The following is a 23,100-nucleotide window of genomic DNA, read 5'->3' as shown; positions in this document are numbered from 1 at the left end:
TATTCCGGCTTCATCCAGAATTGACTGAACATCACGTGTTTGGAGTTGATTCTGTTTCAAAAGAGTGTCAAGTTGCTTAGCAACAATCTTGCAGTAGCGCTTATCGTCCAAAAGTCCGGCGACATCTTTGCGTTTTAGTATGAGACCATAAGGAATTGAAGAAGTTGGTGTGTTGCTGTCAATATTTGACTGAGGATGTAACAACGATCTAAGCATAAATATGAAAAGTAAGATATAAAACTACAAATGTAAAGATGAATTAAACCTGCTTGAATGATAATCTTACTTGAATTCTTTAACCCTCTTCTTCAAACCCCCAGAACCAACCTTCAGCTGTTCAATGTCTTGTAAGCGTCGTTCTCTTAACCGAGGACCCAAGACAATATTTTTTTCTCTGAGATCCTGCGTGAGCTGCGTGATGCTTTCGTCCTTGCCTTTCAGTTGCTGAGCGCACTCTGTCACAGTTTGCTTCAAGCAAAAGTTTTCTTTGTGTGCAAGGTCTCTCTCAAGCTTAAGAATATCACTTTTGGCCGCCAAATGCTTGGTGTAGCCGTATAAACCAGAATAACCGTCTCCTACATAGTTCAACAATGACGTTATGTTTCTGAACGGTAGAGTTGAGTTGGTGATAGGATGCTCAAGATATATCCTGCCATCCACCCAAAGATTGACGCTTTTTTAACCTTGAAATCTGAAGTTCTCTTTTGAAGCTTCGGAAAGGATGCCTCGCTTATTCTTCTTGTGGAGGGGCTCGTATTCTCTGGACAATTCGATATGCATATGATACACATCGTTTTGACTCCTCGTCTGAGTTCTCTATGAAGATGATAATGACATTGAGACGACTTGGTGAATGAGAAAGCTCGAAACAGAGGAGAGTGCAAGAGTGGAGCAAATGGAAGAGAGCTCAAGGGAGGAGATTGCGCGCAGGCGAAAAGCAAGAGAGACGCAAAAATGAGGAGAAGAATAACATTCAATGCACCTCGTTGAGCGCCAAATCTTAGTTTTGAAAAATCCAAAAGATTGAGACAATCGGCGTTCAATTCGGAGCCGTCGTATGTTATCATTGTCTGAACACTTTTTGAGAGTTTTAATAAACATACCCCCCAAATCTGATATCCGAGTTTTTTTGAAAGTGAATATCAAAAATGAAATTAGAGACTTTTTATTATCTCTCTCTAAGCTGACCTGGAATTTCTTACAAGGCCCATTTTTGAGTCCAAAATTTTCCTAATGGTAGCTAATTACATCAAGAAATGCAACTTTTGCATATCCAATACCACTGTGGATTATGCCACATTATACCAAGTGACAATAGCACCCGCATGGAGTCTTGCTATTGTGGAATATTTGACTAATAAGGAGTTGCCAGGAGATTGGTCTAAAGCCAGACAAAAGGCTTTACAAATCGAAGCGAATAGGTATACCCTCATTAGTGACCAATGGTATAAAAGAGGAACTGATGACCAGTTGAGGTTAGTTCCTCATGAAAATGACTACTTTCCATTGGAACAAGCTCATGCAGGCATAGTAGGAGGTCATTTTTCAGCGGGGAGAGAACCGTAAAAATCATTATGGTTGCACGCATATGGTGGCCGACCATGATTCAAGATGCAGCAGAATTCGTGAAAAGGTGTGATGAATGTCAACGCACTAAGGTACCAGTGAAAAGAGACGAAATGCCTTTAAGACCAATGATGAGTGCTCAAGCATTCGCTAAATGGGGATTGGACTTTATTGGTCCTATTACTCCACCAGCGTATCGTTCACAAGAACAATATATCATAGTGGCCACGCATTACATGACCAAATGGGTGGAAGCAAAAGCCACAACGAAAGCAGACGCTAGAACCACGACACAATTCTTATATGAATATGTGTTTACACGTTATGGCCTTCCAATCGAGCTGGTGAGTGATAGAGGGACACACTTTGTAAATGAAGTTATCCAACATCTCTTAAATGAGTTTATGGTAATTCATCGTAAATCTGCACCCTACCATCCACAAGCCAATGGCCAAGCAGAAGCGACCAACAAAATATTGTGCACAGTTCTTACGAAACTGGTTAATGAAACAAGAACGGACTGGGATCAAATGCTATATTCAGCATTGTGGTCTTATCGAGTTGCATATAAAACAACACTCAATGCTACACCATTTAATATGGTATATGGGTTAAATGCAATATTGCCTATTGAATTTTTGATTCCCACACTAAGGGTAGCCAAACAGTTGGACTGGACGAGGCATGAGTTTTCAGAACGGTTAGCGGACCTTGAAAAATTAGATGAGTTACGACTCAATGCTGTAGCAGCCATTTATGCAAAAAAAAGACAACAAAAAGAGTTTTTTGACAAACATGTAAAAAACAAGGACTTTAAAACGGGCGACTGTGTCTTAGTATACACCCTTAAACATCATGCCAAGAAGCTAAAGAAAAGAGGAATGGGACCTTATTTGATTCAAGAAATATCGTCCAGCGGAGCAGTAAAACTGTGAACACTAGATGGAAAAGAAATGTCGAACTGGATTAGTGGGTGTCGTTTGAAAAAGTATCATCTACCTTTAACTCCGGAAATGTTGTTTCAATTGCATTATGGCAAAGCCTATAGACAGGAACAACAACGAATTCAGGACCAAGCACAACAAGAAGCCAAGGAATGCGTTGCTAAGCGAAAGCAGTTTCTAAGGACAATAAACATGGTCACACCAATGATGACTGACAAATATCCTCTTTCGACATTCCGAACAATCGAAGCGGATATACAAAGCAAAGAATTAGCAAAGACAATAACAGACTTTATGGCTCAGGACGAAAGCACCATTGACAACTTGGAAAATACGTGGTGTAGTCCTTACATAAAAGCTTATGCAGGCACATAACAAGTTGAAATCTATGCATTGCTTGACATTGGGGCAAAATTGAGTGTCATTAGCTTTGAGCTCTTTCAGAAACTTGGACCAATGAGAAAATTCCCAGAGACACACAGGTTGAAAGTAGCATCGGGTGATGAGGTGACCACGTTGTGGTCTATTATATTACCAATCACAGTGCAGGGACACACATACACTAACAAGTTCCATGTACTGCAACCAATTAGATCAGCAACGCCGTGTATCTTAGCAGTGTCATGAATAAAAGCTAACACGGTATTCATTGATTTGGATACTAATGAAGCACTGTTTAGAAATGAAAACTTTTCAGAACCCTTCTTATCATATGACCAATACATGTCAAGGTGGAGACAAGAGTCAATACATCCGCAAAGCATTGACCAACAACAAACAAAGTTTACATGTCAAAAAATGTATTATCAAAATTCAACAATCATGTAGGGAACCAGGCAAGTTTGCCAGTACGACGGACAGATCTAGTCGAGGCACAATTTCATCAAGGGCGGAAATATCAAGTTTGGCTCAAGCAAGACAACTTAATTCATGTAAGAAAGTGGACAGAAGAACAGACAAAACACCCAAAGCAAGCAAAGCTTCAAAGAACAATTATCAACCAGTCGAATCCGCAACGGACTATATTGTATGGCGTCCAAAATTACCAATTCAGAACGTGCCAACAACACAAGTATGGATGCCGAAGAAGACCAACGAACAGCTGTCTACAACTGTCGATGACATGCTAGATCATACAACAAGCACGCGGAAACACGCAGCGTCCACAACAACAACCACGAGGATCTGTACAACCAGAGTAATCAAAAAGATATGGAAACGAAAGAATGTTCATCTAGAACATGCAACAAAGAATACAACAATATCGACTTCGACGGAGCCACAAACACAAATTCAAAAACCGGGGAAAACCATCAAACAAAGAGCGGCAGATTTACAACTTCTTCTCGCAAAGAAAATTTGCCAGCCAACTCAGGCTACCACAGGAAACCTCAACGACAAATGCCACTAAGCGAATCGCTTATACCTTCCTCTTACACCGCATAATTTTTTTCTAAATGCATTGACTGTGCATGCATATAGGGCTACATTACAAGGCCTGCATTAGCACGCGTTCACGCCCATGCATAGCACATACCCTTGACGATACCCTGTTGTCTGGGAGGACTCCAACAAGGAGGGGGGAGGCATTCCAAATGCGGACTCACGTCATATATTAGAGGGCAATGTTTGTGATTAATTTTTCAACCATTTTTGCGTTTTATTGTGTGATTTTTGGGAAAAGAATATGCCCTCGTAATTAATCAGAATTGGGGACCAAATGATCATATATGAGCCCCTAGGGATGTGTATATACTATAAAGAGAGTCAAAACTAGCCAAAAACCGTCGAAAAACAGCAAAAAATAGGCCAAGGTTGACGATTAAGAGTGAGAATGTACATAGACGAGAGAAAAGTGAGCTACAAAGTGTTTTGCTTTTCATTGGTCTTTTTATAGGTTAGAATTGCTATTTTCGGGTTATTTTGGGATTTATTTGCTTTATTTTAACCATTTTCTAGCAAAAAATATAGAAAAAAATCCATAATCTAGATGGAAACACAACAGAGGAGACGCCTGATCAGAGCAAGGTAAAGAAGACACAGAAAAAATCGGGACTGCGAAGGTGACAGGACAAGAATGACCACCGTCATGACGAGACCTCCAAAACGAGAAATCTGCAAAAATTGTAGAACTGGAGCAAACGAGGTCCAAATCAGGAAATTTGCGAGCCTAAACCGCATCTCACAAAAAGTTATGGCCACAGGTAAAAGATGGAAAAATTTCGTGTCGGAGTCTCGATTACATATAGAGGGGCTAGGCTAGAAATCTCTCATTTGAGTCATTTTCCATTGTGAGAGAGAGAGAGAGAGCTCCCTACAGCAGTTGAGACTTTCAGGAGCTCATCCATTGCGCACGGTCACGAGATCGACATCAGATATGAGAGGTATGCTCGTCAACAGTGACTCTAAGTGTTGTTTACTTCAATTAGTCGCAAAACCTCGCCAGCACCACCATCACAACCTGTGCACACATACTGTAGACCAGCTGTTAGGAAGACCTAGAGGCCACCAAATGGAACCAAAATTGAAAGGCACAATGCCTATAGCTTAGGGATCAAGCCAATGACCTCGGAAAGCGTCAAGGAAGCCGCCCAGAAAACCCTAATTTCATAGGACGTGCAGAAGGGCAGCTGAACTAAAGTGATCGGAAATGAGCCAAAACTCATAGGTAGCAAGCCAATAACCTCGACAAACCAACTGAATGGTTAGATCATGAAAAAGTTCTTCAAAATGGAGCCCAAAGTCCCTATCTGACGGAAACTGCGCAAAGCGTCACAATACTCTAACGGGCCGACCAAGTGACCAAATGACACCAAATTTGACAGGGTACATCCAAATGAGGTCAACTTCGAGTTGGAATGTGTCCACTTAAGAAAAAGATCTTCCACTAGGGCAAACGCCAGCAACAGGCCAGAAAGACGTCCAAATGGTCGTTTTTGCTGATGTAAACACCAAAAGAACAACCGACTGCTTTGACGGAAGGACAAAAGGAAATGAAAGTCAGCTTGAGTCATACAATGACCAAAAAGAACGGCGACCACCACCTAAGTGGTCTACTCCCACTCCAGGAACAGCCAAGTGCTGCAAATAGGGAGTACACTTTTCCAAATTGGTTAAAACTTAATGTGTGTGTCTAGGAGAGCCTACTAACACCATTGTGGTCAACTAATATCAAAAAACTTGTAAAAATGACCAGATGTTGAGTCTATCGCTATAGACTTGATCATACACTTGAACAAGTAAAATTTTGATCATGACTTCATAAAGGGTACTAACAAGGAATAATTACCCCAAATATTAAATCAAAGTGCAAAATTGCTCTCTCTTGACCAAGTAAATGAGTCTATCGCGATAGACAAACTATATTTATCTTTGGGGGGAGGCTTTTCAAAATTTTCACAAGGATAGACTTGGGGAAGCATATGGAGGCAGTACACCAAATCTTGAGACAGGATGGACTCATATGACAAGAAGAGATAGACTTGACAGCAACTCAGAGTCAGAACAATACACCTCAAAGGCAGAGTCAAAATTCACATGTGAGAGGTCAAGGAACCTTACATCAACTATCAGAAGGCAGACAGATGACTACATAGCCAAAATATGACAAAATGACACTAAGTCCCAGTCTATCGCGATAGACGAAGCAGAGTGATACAGGGCCATCTGATAAAAATTGGAATCAACAGTTAGCTTCAACATGATGCAAGAGGACTACCCACTAAGTTTGAGCCCAAAACAACACAAAATGAGGGAGATAGACCAACATCTCCTTAGAAGGAATTTGGAAAATGGAAGTTGATCCAAAAAGGGGTCACTTGACATCCACTTGAGATGAAAATAGGATCAGATCATGTACGGTAAAGTCACATGTGGAAAATATATCTCCCGTCAAAAGATAGCCAGTCTATCGTGATAGACTGGGCAGAAATTGCAAATGAGCTGATTTTCAGTTTGTGACTATAGGGTGACCTTACATGCCCTATGCACATACACCACACAAAATTTCAAGGCATTTGGACTTGTTCTCCTTCATCAACAACATTAATCTGAAGCCGTCAGAGTCGGACAATGAAAGAGCTTGTCTATCTGCTAACATTTTACCTTAACTCATCTTGGGATTAAGAAGGCTCACCTAGATGCATGATTAAGTGGTAATCAATTTAGAAAAGAAGTACTATGTTTGTACATTAACCGTTACTTGTGAATACAGGATCCATGGACGCTTCTCCGGGAAAAAGAAAAGGCAAGAACCTGGCAACGGAAGGTGCAATACCCTATGCACTTCTACCCAATTCATTAAAGCCAGCAGCCACCTGATACCTGCAGACGTGCAACAGGCAGCAGCCTTCCAAATCTACCAAGGCTCCTATGTGGATGACAAAGGAAATTTAGTGGATATAGTAATGATCCCCAAGGAGGCAGAAAATTACCTGAAAAGATCACCGCAAAGGTCATGGTTGAAAAAAGTTGGCTTGTGGAACTTTGTTTCACTACCACCAGTGGGGATAGACTTCAAGAGGGCACAACAACTAATTGAGACTATCCAAGAAGACAGAACTTACAGGGTGGCAGGCATGGATAATGAGGTGATGGAGATTCAGATCACCAAGGAAATCATCAAAGAAGCATTAAATTGTTTGATCAGGGAGCCAACATGAGAGAAAGAAGGAAGAATCTCAAATTCTACCTGCAAAGATCCAAACTGCCTTCTTTCGAACTCATAGCAAACCCGGAAGTAAGAGAACTGACACAGGTATACAGTTAATGTTTGTTGAGCTACAGCAAGAGACCGCCTAGATACACTACACCACACGGGGTCATCTCAACAACACTGACCTGGGCTATGGGAATGACACATGAGTTCTATATAGATCATGCATCATATCTGTTTGAGGAAGTGACAAAGCTACGATAGGACAAGCCAAATTACATTGCAGGAGGAGAAGTCCTCACCAGAATAATATACCAAGCCATAGGCGCGGTAGATCAGCTACCACCTGCTCCTCATCAAAACGACTGGCTGATGTTAAGAGAGAATATTGAAGACAGATCACAAAGGCGAGTACCGGCCTCTACTAACACCATTGGAGGACGCAGGCTGGAACGAGTCACTAGAAGTACACAGGAAAAGATGGAAGAAGAAAGAAAAGCTGAAGAAGAAGATTTGAGACTAAAGAAGCGGAAAGCGGAAATGGAGAACAATACCAGATTGCGGAAGGTAGCGAAAATGGAAAGAATGCTAGAAGGCTTTGTACTCGAGAGATCTCTACGAGGCGATGTAGGCGCCACTTGGAGACCCTCTAGTAGCACTTACACATTGAGAACAAAGAATAAACACAATCTAGCTTTTGAGTTGGACTGGTTTGAGAGATACATCGAAGAGAGGAATGCTATGGATGAACCAGAGCTGCTACTTGAAGAGGAGGATCTCCAAACCTTGAGAGATCAGTTGAGGCCAACTTCACGAGATCAGGAACACCACCTCCATCTCCAAGGCCAGAGACAAGTGAAAGGCAATCAACCCCACCTGCTAACTCTCCTCTGCATTCAGAGAGCTCACATCGTGATGAGAGGGTTCATACACCACCCAACGAAGAAGAAGAAGAAAGGACAGATGGTCACCCAAACACTGGAGCAGTATCACACATTGATAAAGGCAAGCAAAAAGAGGTGGATCTGACAAGAGAAAAATCTTCCTCCTCTCAAGAAATTGAGTTGGAAGCTACTATAGACCTGGATTTACAGTCAATGGAGACCCTACTAAACCGAACAAGACTGCACAGTCGGTGGTTAGCCAATCAGAACAGGGCAAACAAAAGGAAACTAGAAACAACCCATCAAGAAGTTCTGAAGTTGCAGGAGCATAGAGATGACACCCTTAAACTGATCAGCATTAGAGATGCTGAGATCTTGGGGCTCAAAAGCAGAGTAAACCTCCTCAAGGAAAATTTACAGGAGTCAAAAAATTTCAATGCCATCTTTGAAGATACAATCAATGTATTTCTTGAAGACGTCAATGACAGAGATGAACAAATCCAAAGGTTGGAGAAAGAAAAGCAAGATGCCCTGGAGACAGTCAAAAGTTTGCAAGTCGTAATCGATGACTTACAAATTAAAGTGAACGATTTGAGAGCAATAACATATATACAGGCAAGGGAGATAGAACGAGCAAAGAAACAAAAAACGTTGCTACCAGCAACACCGGTGGTCCAACCGCAAGAAGAAGTGGCGGCACTGAAGAGAGAGCTGGAAATGGAAAGAAAACAGCGAGATTAATGATAGCCGAAAGTGCGCTTAGAGCAGAGGATCAATGGCAAAGGAAAATCTCGGACTTACAAAGTGAACAACAACAAGGACCAGCTCATGACAGTGAAATAGAAAGCATTGTTTCCAAGTCCCTCAGGGAAGAAAATGAAAATTTGCACATCAGGGTAAAAGAGTTAGAAGAGTCTGCAGCCCAAAAGGAGATGGAATTTCAAACACTCCAAATCAATAATCGAACAATGGCTGCACAAATTGCAAGTCTCCAAACTGCAAGGCAACACCAAGGGCAGGTACGAGTGCACCTGGAGCAAGCAGCCACGGATTTGGCTCGACTGGCAGAACTATATGGTGGTGATGATGACTATGAGGAAGAATCAAATGACCATGGGGCCCCAGATATGCAGACTGATCAAACTCGCTCCAAAAACCAAGAAGAAGACGAATATTCAATCACAAAATTTGAAGAGCAGAAGTTGGCCGAACAAATGGAAAAGCAATCGGAGATGATGTGGTACAAGGCCATGCAACTAGAGAAGGAGATGCTACAAGGGCTCTCCAGATCAGGCAAGACAACAACAGAGCTACGGGAAGAATGGAATGCCCCGATGTTACCCTATGCTCTGCTGAAATATGAAACTCTGACACATCAACGACAACTCGCAAAGGAAGAACAAGTGCCAGTATTTGAAGGAGAATTACAGGATCATGAACAACAAAACAGGATAGTAGATAGCCAGCCAAAGTGGAGGCATCAATGGCTTTTGGATCACCCTAACAACTTGATCCACTTAGTCAATGCACCGCCTGAGCTGAGGAATGATAGGAATTTTTGCCCAACGCTCCGAACTTATACTTACAGCCAACATAAAGCCTTACAAAGCAGAAATCCTACATGGCTGAACTATCTAGTATTGCCAGGTGTCTGCCAAAGGAGAGAGAATATCCGGTTGTTACATGCTGAAAACCCTTCAGGGCGCCATCGCAGAATTCGGAGGCTCTCCCGACCTATCCTTCAAGATGCTATGTAAAATAGCTCGGACTTTTTTGGCCTGTCTCACAGTGTTCTCAAAAAGCTGGACTTTAGAGTACATGAATACAGAAAGAAGCATCTCAGAGCTATCATATGATCTAGGTGGGCCACCTACAGAGCCAATTTGTATGCCTACTTCAGACGGCTAATGTTTTTGCCTAGCTACCATCTCCAAACATTTGAAGAAGCATTTTACACCGGCTTCTTCATGCACAAATCAAAATTTTTTGGCCCATTAATGGCGAGTGAGTCTATGCGATATGATGCGTTTCTACATTAAATCAACTAGGAAGGAAGACAACGACATTGAAGACAAAGACAGTCATGTTGTGGTAGACATGAACTAGGAGGGGGGGAGTGTTGGAGCCTAACTTGTCCAACTGTTGTAATGAGCCCACCTTGTAAAGCCTATCAAATTCCCATTTTTATGTCAAAGACGTCATATCATTTTGATCCGCTTGTCTGGGTTATGTAAAGATTAATTAGTCAGTCAGAACCCATATGTGTTTCCACTTTGTAATTATGATGAAGAGAACCCCATGTACATTTTTGAGCTAAGGTGACTGAAGTACAAAAGTCACCTTAGAACCATTTTCAAAAACAACATTTGAATATTAATCTTGTGTCATACGAGTCTGAGAGAGAGATAGCGAGAGAGTGTGTCTTATCCTCTTCGCTACGCGCTTCTCTCTCACTGGATTCACGACGTGACCACACCATCGCGGTAGCCTCTCCGAGAGCTACGCGCCCACGCCACGCATTCACATTTTCGAGCTGTTCGCGAGCGATCCTTCCTCATGCTTGTTTTTCTTGTAAGTAGCACAAACAATGTCTGTTTTCAACAATCAAGTACTTTATGGAATGAGAGAGAGATTAGCTACACATAGATACTCATAGACTTAGGTTTCACACACTTTTAGATTATGACCTGTGAGTCTATCGCGACTGTATTCGAGATAACTAGGGTTAAAATTTGGTGAGATTAGACTTATAGGTAAGTATATCCTATTGAGAGGATAGTGCCTAGCAAGTTTGATGCGATTCCGAGTTCATTTGATGTGTAAATGGTATTGTGAGCGTTTAGGGATAGAGTGGGTTGCATTCAACAAGGGTTAATGATTGATGCATCATAGAAGTGCGTACGTGTAGATTGGTCTCAACCTGACAAGGTAACGAGATTGCCTTTGTGCACCTACAGGCTCGGGGGGTTCACTATGTGTAAAACTACCATATCACGTGCGTTCAAGACATGTTTGTAAAACCCCTTCTCTGTGAATTTTGTTAAGAATATAATGTACCCTTTTATTTTAAAATCTGTAAGTTTTTTTCAAATTTGAAAAAATAATGCCCTTATGTATATATATTTATGTAAGTTTCAATAACTTTAAATACCCTTATGTTGAACTCACGTGATAGGTTACATTTTTATTAGGTGACCTATCCGGGCCTACAGGTTAGTCGTGTCATCGAATGATAAGTATGTTGTCTGTGTCGTGCTTGTGAGCATGAACAAGGGAGTAGTTTGCCTTAAAACACACCGTGATGCCTCGCATAATTATGACTTTTTCGTACTGCGCCAGTATATTTACGGTGCCACTTTTTATAAAAGTAATTCTTGTAAAATCTCAATTAATCATGTTTCTTTATGAAACGGTCGTTTATGTATGTGACGAGACTAAAAATGTTATTTTGATATTTAGGGCATCTTAAAAAGCACATTGCTTTTCAAAAACACCAAAAAGCACAAGAAGCTAAAATTGAACCATGGATATCCCTTGTCCATTGCAACAAGAAAGCGGACTCGCTTTTCACTTTAAAAACACTAAAAATCATGAAGCGCTAAAAATGACGCGAAAAGTGTCCGAAAAATAGATTTTTACTAAATTGAACCATAGCATCCCCAGGACTTGTAGATTAAGATTGCGATCTTCTTTTTGCAAAAAAGCATCCACAAAAAGACATGAAAAACTTTTTAAAATTCGATCTTTCAAAACTGAACTAAACATCCGTTTGACCTACTCGAATATGAAACAAGCATTCTGAACCAAAATTTCACGAAGCGGATATTGGAATCTAGCTTTCTTTTTTAAAAGAGACCCAAAAATTAGAGATCTTACAACGCAAGATGCAGATGTGGTCCTCACACATGCTAGAGAGGTGGCTTTGTATGCCAGTGATGGTGTCATGTTTACCTCTAGTGTTTCATGTATTTGAGAGGTGACACTTCTTCCCATTGGCTGGTAGATGGTGCATTTTTCCACATCACACCACATCATAAGTGGTTTAGCACTTTCTCTAGTGGGAGCTTTGGTCATGTGCACTTGGCCAATGGTTCGGGTTGACATTGCAAGAGTAGGAGATGTATGCTTGTCATTCCTGCATCATATACACTTTCAGATGTGCATTATGTTCCTAGTTGACATATAGTTTGATCTCAATGAGACAATTAGTAGATTGTGGATGTCAGATATACTACTTAGAGTAGTCTTTCAAGATGTATTGTGGATCGCTAGTGATTACACGGGGAGCTCAGAGTGGCTTGGTCTACCTTATGCATGTATCTGAGGTACGAGATAATTTGGTCTCAAATTTTTTGTAGATATATCAGCGAGAGATGAGATGTCGAGTCTTTTTTGTCAATCTCCAGATTGTTGCGACATGTTTATTCTACAGAGTTAGAGTGGCCATGGTTTGGTGAGTCATAGTACGTTTACCCTCTTAGGATAGAGATGCCTTTTACTATGGAGATAGATGATATAAAGTTTTTTTATATGCTCATGCTAGAGGTTGATATGGCTATGTCAGGACATGTGGATCCAGTCTCTATGGATGAGGGGAGGTGGTCCTCTAGGATTCATGTCCACACATCCATATATGACTAGTCCGGATGGTGATGATGCATTTGATAGAGATAGCGTTGGGGTAGCTAGGATACATAGGATTGTACAACTTTTGTCAGCCTTAGGAAATCTCATATACGACCTTCTAATGTTGAGACTTGAGATAACATCTATAATGGTAACATTTATAGTTGGGGTTGTCATTCGAGCAATGACTGAAACTAGCATGATGCATCCTGGAGCTATGCAGGTCATTATGGGACACCTGTAGGATATTGCATGTGCATTCTAGTAGAGATACGCACTTCCAAACATTGCTAGAGCTTATATGATGGCATGCACATACTTTGAGAGATCCAACGGGTGTAGGTCAAGAGAGTCTCTCACCTACAATTGTATATTCTACTAGGTCCTATAGTGGGTTCCTTTATCAACACACTAACCTTTTAGTGGGATGTTGTTGGGGTAAAAATGGTGTGTCTTACATGAGGTCGGACACATTGTCCAGTTGCCCACTAACTTTCCCTTATCCTTTATACATATAGAAGAATAAGGAGCTCTCTTAGTTTTCTTCTTGAAAGGTTAGCCCCACCCACACACAATCTCCTTCTTCTTCCTCTTTCTTGCACACATGCATTTGCACATGTGCTCTTTCAAAATTAAGGGTTCATTTTCATCATTCACACATGTTAAAAAAGGGGGGGTTTTAAAATACCCCCAAACACACGTTATATGGGGGGGTTCTCAATAGTGCACCCCTCGAGCCATACTCTAGGAGGAAAGTTTTTTTTAGCTTGCTGTACATTCTCAACATTCATGTTGGATAATGGTAGTACCATTTTTGAGCAGCATCCTTCAACAAGAATTATTCCACCCAATCATCTTCAACAATGTCTTTGAGGTCAACATACTGCTCAAAATCTTGGATATGAACATTTGGATCGTCCCTTTTGCTATCTATAAATGTAGGAAAAGCTATCTTCATAACATTGGGAATTGTTTGTGCGTCTAGGTTTGTTAGAATGATCAATTTTCCTCTCTCGGTGAGTGAGTCTACCTAGAATCCAAGTGGAAGATTCTTCTAGTCGACCACATTTTTCCAAGCCAAGACCGATGGGATTCTTGAGTTTAAGGGTCCCTATGTACACGCATTGCAGTAGTGATACTCCAAATAAGATTTTTTAAGCACTAGGGTGCTTGATACTAGAACCGAGGGTAGATGTGTAAGACTGAAGGAGAGAGTAATTGACCGCAGCCCCTCAAGAGTACCTACTAGTGGGTATAAGACGAGATATGTAGTGGTAGGAGTGCCTAGAATGATGAGAATGGTAGAAAAATGTCAAAAAATAAAACCTTCTCAAGTGGCAAAGTGTGTGCCCAAGAAGTACAGTGGATTGGGTGATCCATACACACATGTTTTCATATTTAAGCAAGTCTTAAGAGCGGAACAAGTCACAAATTTCCATACGTAGCATGAAAGATTTGCGAGGTTGGCACCGATTCCTATTAGGCGAGTGATAGCTCAATAATGATTAAGCAGTAGGCAAGTCATTATTAAGCCTCCATTATTAAGATCATAGATTCCGATCCCCCATACCGTGTAAACAGTCATACGAACCAAGTTAGTAAATCACAGTCCCACTTACCCTATTGCAATGAATAACTCCAATCTTTCATAGATTACTCAAGGACCTCTCTTCTTAGGCAAGAAAAGAGAAACCTCAACTCTAATACCATTGTCATAGAATCTAATGCTTACTTTTAAATTCAACGGAATTTACTTTGAAAGGGGAGAGTTTTCCTTGAGACAAAGATAGCAAGGAGAATATAGGCATTAGGAAGGGAATGGGGTCTAAGGGGGCCTCTTTATTTGCCATGGGATTAAAAAGAAGATTATGGAAGGGGCAAATGGGTGGATGCCATGTGGACTGAAATGGTGGGTATGGCAAGGCTTAAAAGTAAGTGGTCAAACTTGTACTCTTTTATAAAATACAAAGAGAAAATCTCTTATAAATTTTTAAAAAAAAACTTTTCTCTAAATAGTTGAGTAAAAACTAATCCTTTCTCTCTCTACTGGCTGCCATTTTCTCTCCCCCTCTCTCCTAAAAGGGGTCCCCTCCAAAAACGTGCTGATCATTCCCTCCCTCTCTCTCTACTGTACCATCTCTCACTTCTCTTCACTTCACCTTGTTTCTCTCTCCTTCCTTTCAGTTTTCCCTCCCAAAAGCTCTGCAGCAGAAGTTTGAACCTCCTTTCCCTCCTCAAGCTTACTACATTCTTGAGGGCTGCATTCTCCTCAGACTGAAGTCCTCCATTACTCCATGGGCTTCACTAAACACCTCTAGCTAAAGCTGAAGTCTACAATATATCCTTCTGCTACATCATCCCTCTTTCTTTCCTCAACAGGTTTCTTGCTCCTTCTCCATTAATCTCTCTAGAGAGGATCTACTTCCGTCTCAAGCTTTGCAACATTTCTTCCACATTAAGACAACAAGCAGGTGGAACAGTATAGAAGTAAGTGGCATCCTTCACCTTTGTGTACCATCAAGATTCTTGCTCTTTATACAACTAAGAACATGGATGAACAATGTCTGTTAAGTGTTTGTGTGCAGGTTGTGCCACTATTTCCCATGGAATCATCAGGTACTCGACGACCTAGGAGTGTCATTGACTCCATTTCATGCAGCAATGTACAAGACGACAATGGAGATTGGGAGACGATGGAGTTAAAAATAATGATGTGGGTGACGATGAAGCCTGGCTCAAGAGGTGCACACAAGGTCTCAAGGAGACACATGGCTTCTCGAGCACACCATTGGAAGGGAAGAATCATGGAGTTCAAGCAAACACAAGACGGCAAGAGGCTTGCGAAGGTGCAACATGTGTATGTTGCTTCACAACTGAAGCTAGAGTCAGTAGTGGCTCCATCGAGGTTTCCTGCAAATAGTAATTTTTACTCGTCTTGCAAGTTTTTCGGTTATCTATTTAGTATTTTTGCCTTGTGTGTTGCTTTTGATGACTGTAAGAATTCCATTGCTTTTTGTTCATGTTTACAGATGTTTTTCCATCCGATTTTGTAGAGTGGGAGCCAATAGAGTCCTTCACTCGAACTTTTGAGGGCATCCACACTGAACCTGGCAAATTGCTCTATGTTGGTTGTCAGTCCTCTAAGGTTGCCTCACGTGACATTTTTTTCAATGATCATACTTATGTCACACCTAGGCGAAATGGATATGGTAATCTATCTCTGGTTCACTTGCCAACCTGGAGAGTTTGGAATGGCCTAAGCCAGACAGTTCCTTGATCACAGCAACTAAAAGGAGAATCGAGGTGGATGTGCAAGCAGCAATGAAGTGCACCTATGGTTCCCATAAAGCCACGATAACATGGTTTATGTCTCTTCATGTGTTTGTGTTTATATTTCGACTTCAGAGTGTTCACAGGACACCAACAATGTGGACTTGCAAAGGGGCAAGTGCGATCAACGGGTTTCTTGGAGCTGGATGGGAAACTAAGGTGGTCAACCACCAGGGAGATAGAATCAAGTGCTCTATAGTTGATGACAAGGTGTGTTCAGATACCATATTGCGAAGCAAAGCTTGTCGATGGTCTTTCCCTATAGAAGATGGAAGCTGACGATGGGAGAATGGGAGGCACTAGACTCTGAGGTTGCTGCTAGAGAATCAGTTGACCTGCAAATACATCTCCACAACGATGGAGTGCACCACATTACAGTGAACAATGACTGGCATCTTAGTCACCTTCGCGAGTATCTTAATCTCAGATATACCTTGTCCAAACAATATCTCTTTGTAATCAATGAAAGGATTGTTGACTCCAGGAAAGAGAAGAGCGTTCTGTGTGAGAACATTCCGTTCCCGCGATATATTTTTGTAAAAGCTTGTAATAACTGACATGGATTTTGTCCACATTAATACATACGGTGTTTTGAATCTCATTTCTGCGCATACTTGTTTATTCTCAGCTTGTTCAAGTTTTCGATTGAAATGTGCAATTTATTTGTTGTGGATTCAATGTTGGTGTCTTTCAATGCTTTGTCGCGTAATTTTGTTGAAAATAAAAGTTTTAAGTTATTTTGACATTAATTTAAGTGCTTTTAAAAAAGTGACTTTGGGTATGTAAGTGACTTTCTAGTTTTTAAACTTCATTTCTCACATTCACAAAACTCTAGCTCTAAGCTCTCTTCGCATCTTCTTCGCGAACGAACCCATGGAAACGTCTACTAATGCACTTCTCACACAATTACAAAAGGTAGGACTTGCAAATCGAGCACATGAACTACTCAGTGTGTTCGAGGGGACAATTGACATGCAGGACACTACCAACCTTCATGTAGAGGCATTCATAAGCTTTCTTGACTACATGGCGCATCACATGGAGGAATATGCCATAATGTTTGAGGGATCCGACACGGTGTGGTTGCTAGTGGATTTCTTGAAGCATCTCTATGTGGCTGACAAAAACTTCTGGTTTCTCTTGTTGAGGTTTATTAAAGGCCTCACGGAACGGGACTTCAAGACAGAGGATGAGGATGATCTCATGGATTTGGGCATTGGGTGCATAGACACCCAATTTATTTCATGGGACATGGTTCTAACATTACTTGTGCTTGAGGGCATGGACAAGGGAAAATCAAAGGAAAAGGTCAACCAAAGACCTCTTGTGACCATTGTGGAGGAATCAAATGAAGTTATCGAAGAGATAGATGAGCAGACCGAAGCATCTATGGCACTCGTACTCATGCAAGATCCCAACACCACTGAGGAGGAAGATCGAATGATAGAGGGAGATGAGCTGTTGGAAGAGATCCCGGACCTCCAAATTCTCACTTTGCATCCAGTGGTGGTGGATGATCGTCAGTTTCTGTTCCTTGACGACATTGCCAAAACGTTAGGACTCAGAGAAGATGAGTCACTTGCAGTGCTTGCTATCTATGCGGGCATGAAGGATCCCAGTGGGAAGGAAGAGAAAGTCAATTTTCAAATTGATTTCGAAGACCAAGATCTCCCAACAAGCCTCTCCTTCCTCCCTAGTGAAAATGAACAACAGTTGGTGCAAGCAGTAGCAAGTACACTAGTAGAAATAAAATCATGTGTCTCTTTCTATGAAAGCGTACCAGAGAGCACATTTCATCCACACAAACCACTGATTGCAATTGGTAGAGATGATCGATCTAGCATCGATCTTACAAAGAAAAATCTTGAAGAGAGGGATGAAGAAACTGAGGTAAATAAATCTAAACCTGGTAGAATTTCTAGTATTCCTTACTACAAGTGTTAATATCAATTAAAATGCTTTGCAGACGTCTTATCATGTTGGTAAGTTCGCAATGCATACTGGAGGTTCGCGCAACGTGTCCACGGGTAGAGATAGTTCTCTTTGGCACTACCTGAGCCATCTCGGGCAGCCGATTCTTAGAGTTGCTCACACAGGGTTCTCCAAGAATGGTTCTGCAGAGCTGCTAAAGTGTAAAGCATTAAGTGGCATACTCACTGAAGATTCTCTCACCTTAAACGCTTACACATGTATATTGGTGGACCGAGAGGCAACATTGTAATGCCTTTACAGGAAACCACCAAGGCTCGGTCCTCTCCCACTGCGCCTTGAGCCTAGGTCAACGGTTGACAAACCCAGAGGAAATTATAAAATCCCTTGGTGTCAAGTCAGCCATTCACCCATTACCCAAAGATGTAATTTGTAGAAAAACCAATCGACCATGATGTAATATTCGAATCAATAAAGAATAAATGTTTTTGTCACCATTCAGTACTTGTTTTTTTATTCATATTGTTCAATAATTTCCATTTTCGCCCGCCGAGGCACACACGTGCACAGAACCTCGAACATGCAGCCACCGGGCGGCCGGGGGGAACGTCTCCGAGATAATTTTGCGAAACGGGGCGATGAGGGGTGGGGGGGGGGGGGGGGGGGGGGGGGGGGGGGGGGGGGGGGGGGGGGGGGGGGGGGGGGGGTGACGCATCGGCGACGTCGGTCGCCGATGCGTCACATGCCCTTCTTGACCCCGTACGCCCCCCCCCCCCCCCCCCCCCGCCCCCCCCTCTTCCCTCATCGCCCCGTTTCGCAAAATTGTCTCGGAGACGTTCCCCTCGGCCGCCCGGTGGCTGCATGTTCGAGGTTCTGTGCACGTGTGTGCCTCGGCGGGCGAAAATGGAGCCATGGTGGTTAACTTAAATTTAACATATCCAACAATTCAAATACATATAAAAAACAATGTACAAATTAAAATTGAACAATTGCTCGGAATGGTAGAAATTCGCCAGTTGATTTTATAGAGAAAGATTACAAATCTCATGAAGAGAGAGCATGGGATAAACTACATCTTATGAAAGCATCCTTCATTTCTTAAATTTAGTGCTAACGCTAAATCTGTATTTTTTAAATTTACATGCTTTGCATGCACCATACAAGAGACACCATCTTGAAAAGGCTACACCAAAATGTCTTCAACGGCATCCTGTAAGGTCAGTAAAGCTGCGCGTTGTATTCTTATAACGGAATCACTGTATTCATCTATCATCTCTCTCACCACCCGAGAGAAGGCCACTTTGGGTATGATTGGCTCAGTGCTCTTTTGGCATTTCCTGATCTCACGCAGAGCCATTGTGCCTGGCCTCCATCTCCGCTTTTTTTGTGTTGTTGGTGGTGGTGGAGGAGCCGCCTGCCTAGTCCATTGAGGAGGATCATCTTTGTATTTTTTCCTCCTCTCCTCTTGGGTTTGCTGCTCTTCTGGTGTCACCTTGTCCCTTTTTCTTTTTGCACACTCCTTGGCTCTCTGAGGGATTTTTGAAGGCTTTGAGCTCCCAGATTTTGCTTGTTGGGTGGCTTGAGCTCTATCTTGTGCCGCCTTCTTCACTGCCTCTTCTCGTGCTTGTAAGTTGGCCAAATGATCTCTCTCTGCCTCAGCTCTATCTTGTGCCGCCTTATTCTCTGCCTCTGCTCGTGCTTGTAAGTTGGCCAAATGAGCTCTCTCAGCCTCAGCTCTCTGCCTTTCCTCTTGCTCTCTCTGTCTTCTCTGCTCTTCTTGTACTCTAAGGGCATTCTTTTCAGCTGCCTCTTTCTTTTCCCTCCCCCTTTGTCTTTTCCTCCTCTTGGCCTCTTTTGCTTTAGATACCGGGTAGCCTGGTATTACCTTGATTACTCTTTCTTTGATTCACGGTGGAAACTTTCGCGGCTTAGTATGTGGGGTGGCATGAGTACCAGTGGTTGTGGCAGGAGGCGATGGCGGTGGATTTTGAAGCGGACCTCGATATTCATCTTCTGTTTCTTGCGTTGCTCTGCGAAGAGGTGAAATCGGTGGGAGATCTGGAAGAGGTGTGCGAGCGGCATGGGTTAAATCGTCGAGACCTCCAAATATGTATCGCATGTTGCTTTCATCATCTGGATTTGATGGTTGGGGAGGCTCTTGGGTGTTTGGAGCAGGCTGGGGCACTGAGTTATCCACTTGTGGTTGAGGATGTGGATTTGAAGCCGTAGATTCTGCATGGATTTTCGGCTGCGGATTTTCTGCGATGTGAGTGGTTGTGGTGGTATTGTTGTGCGTAGTACCAGCTTACTCGTGTGAATCGTCCATGTGGTGCAAGATGTGAGTGCGTGTGCGTTTGTACTCGAGTGGATCTTCTAGAATGTGCAAACAAGAAATGAACTTCAAGTTGTGAGTTTTGACTTATAAAGTACTATTTTTTAAAAAAAACTTAAAAACTCAATAATACCATTAAAAATCCAAAATAACTCCAAAATTATCAAAATTTGTTACATGAAACCACTGATTGGGGCGTCAACAAATCACGTGGCATACAATGTAAGCTTAATATGGGAATGGTTAGTGTCGGAAATTTATTGATTTTTCACCCAACGTCTGTCATTTCGTCGCCTTGTCGCCAATCACTATCGAAATCGATCTTTTGCACTAGAAGCATGATATGATTGCAATTGCCTCACGCTAACCACTTTCTCTATTCTGAATTTCAAGCTTCTTTGCACTCTAGTCTTCTTCCTTTCTCTTTCTGCTAAAACTCTACAACACCAATTGAACATTTTGTGTTGGGCATTGCTCTTTTTCCTCCCACCTCCATGCCTTGTATTTTTAAAATACACTGCTTTTGCTTGATAATGTGAGTGCTCCATTCCTTGGCTACTCCAGATGCCCAATGAGCCGAATGTGTCGAGAAAAAATGAGCTATGAGCAAAAAGAATATGCTACAAAAATATAAACCTTTAGTTCAAACACTGATGTTTTTTTTAAACCCAAAGACAAAGTGTTCAACCCACCATGTAATGTGTTATGTGTGTCTCCCCCTAGGCATCCACCATTTGCACTGTGAAACTATTGATTACAAACTTTAAAGTGGATATCTCAGCAAAAGTTAGATTTTCCTTTTCAAGAAAACGTAAAATATCATCTACAGACTGCCACACACGAGCACTTAATTCCTAGGGCTACTTCGTTACCTCTGTAGGTGGTAATGTCACATATCTTTTTCCACAATTGAAACACATTGGGACTTTGAGAGTTAGAATATTCTGAAAGCATATGCCTAGCTTTACTACCACCCATACATATTTTATCAGGACGATCCTGTGTACTTCCAGATGCCTTCCTATCCTTTGATAGCTCTACTGCACCGCCATGAAGGCCAACGCCTGATAGAATAGATTCAAGTTCTCTGATACACTCTTCCCTTCTTTCTGCAGGCTCCATATTCCAAGCATAATTAATATGGAGCATCAACAACTTGTCAAGAATTCGTAGACGGACATGAAGAATGCACACATGTACAAATATCAGAGGAATCAGTAGAATAGGATCCCAATTTGGATCGTCCATGTTTCGATTAGGGGGTACACTCTGGTTACAACTAAGGATACCCTGAAACCATTGTTGGAGTGCTTTACCCACTGTTTGTGTAGTGGTCACACCTTTCGCAGAATTGACTCCAGCTTTGCCACCCTTACCCTTACTCTTACCTTTCGCAGAGTTGACTGTAGCTTTGCCACCCTTACCCTTACCCTTGCCCTCAGTTCCTAATGAGACTTTACTGTGACAGTAATAAATGCATGGAAAGAGGGTCATTGCACCTTGCTTGCATCCTAACATACACTTGAGAGTTTTCAATTCTCCTGCCAAATACCACTCCACTTGGAACGTACCCAGACCTGAAACCTGCAATTGTTGTCCTTCTTGTTGTTGCCGAATGACGTCAACAATTGGGGTGTGATTAAAATACCATTTGAGAGACTCATGTGTCTCATGTGGGAGATGAAAAGCTGTCAGCCACCAAATATTCTTCTCGGATTGAACACCTAAACAGGTGTTTCCCTTCTCGTTGGCATTTAGCTTAACATCAACGCCCACCAAGGCTCTGTTCATAAGTGTAATGCTTACCCTTTCGAGCCGTTGACCTTTGACAATCTCGCACTAAGATTCATCACAAATATAACTTTGCCATCACACTCTTCCTGTGTCAACCCATAAAATCTGATCATTGACTCGTGGAGCTTCAACAAGTCAACATAGACATTATTGAACTCGTTGTAACGAAAAGATTTGTTCTCTTCTAGTGGCAAGACATCCTCCACATATTGAAATCCACCCAACAAGCTTGAACATCATTATTGACGCACATTTTTGTGATGCTAACACTGTAAGGCGTTGGCAACAACCTAAACAAACCTTTCACTTTGTGACCTAGTGTGACAAGCCTATACAAAGCTTTGTAGGCCTTGAAACTTCTTCCTGCGTTGTCACACACCTCCATCATCTCCTGAGGTGAAACAATGTTCTTCAGCTCACTGAAATACTTTTGGCGCAAAAATTTAGCAATGCCAGCATTGGATGGCTCATCCAATAGCTCCACCAACTTCTTTGGCTTGATGATATGCTGCAGCAAAGTATGTCCGATCGTTTCAGCATTGGACTCGATTCCCATCATCGTCCGAGCCAAGTTCCTACATATTGAAATAATATTACAGCAACCTACAAAAAATGTACGAAATTAGAAGCTTGCATTTGTATTCCTACCGAGCTTGACGGATACGTTTCTTTCGAGCTCCACCGCTTGAAGATAGTACAGAAATCGCATGTCTCTTGCGCTTGCGAATGTAATAGCCCAATGGAGTGTGTGTGAGATGATCGATTCGCCGGCGCATATTACGTGCAGTGTGTTGTAGCTGAACATAATTGTCTAGACGACGCTCTTGCTCCATTTTTTGATGCTCTGACTTTGTAATAAGCTTTGACATCTCGTCATTAAGCTGCTTCGTCTTCTCATTGGCTTCCTCTCTGACTTGTTGAATGTCTTTCACGTACTTCTCTTGCAATGAAGAATAGGCGAGATGTTTTTTTGTTTCCCTTTCATTGAAAAAAGCTAAATGTAATCTCCAGCAGTAGCCAAACAGTATTTCTCTCTCATCT

This window comes from Adiantum capillus-veneris, chromosome 5, assembly GCF_014529385.1.
Source record: "Adiantum capillus-veneris isolate H3 chromosome 5, ASM1452938v2, whole genome shotgun sequence".
In the NCBI taxonomy this organism is placed as follows: domain Eukaryota; kingdom Viridiplantae; phylum Streptophyta; class Polypodiopsida; order Polypodiales; family Pteridaceae; genus Adiantum; species Adiantum capillus-veneris.
The sequence above is the reverse complement of the archived record's forward strand: the minus strand, read 5'-3'. Positions refer to the sequence as shown.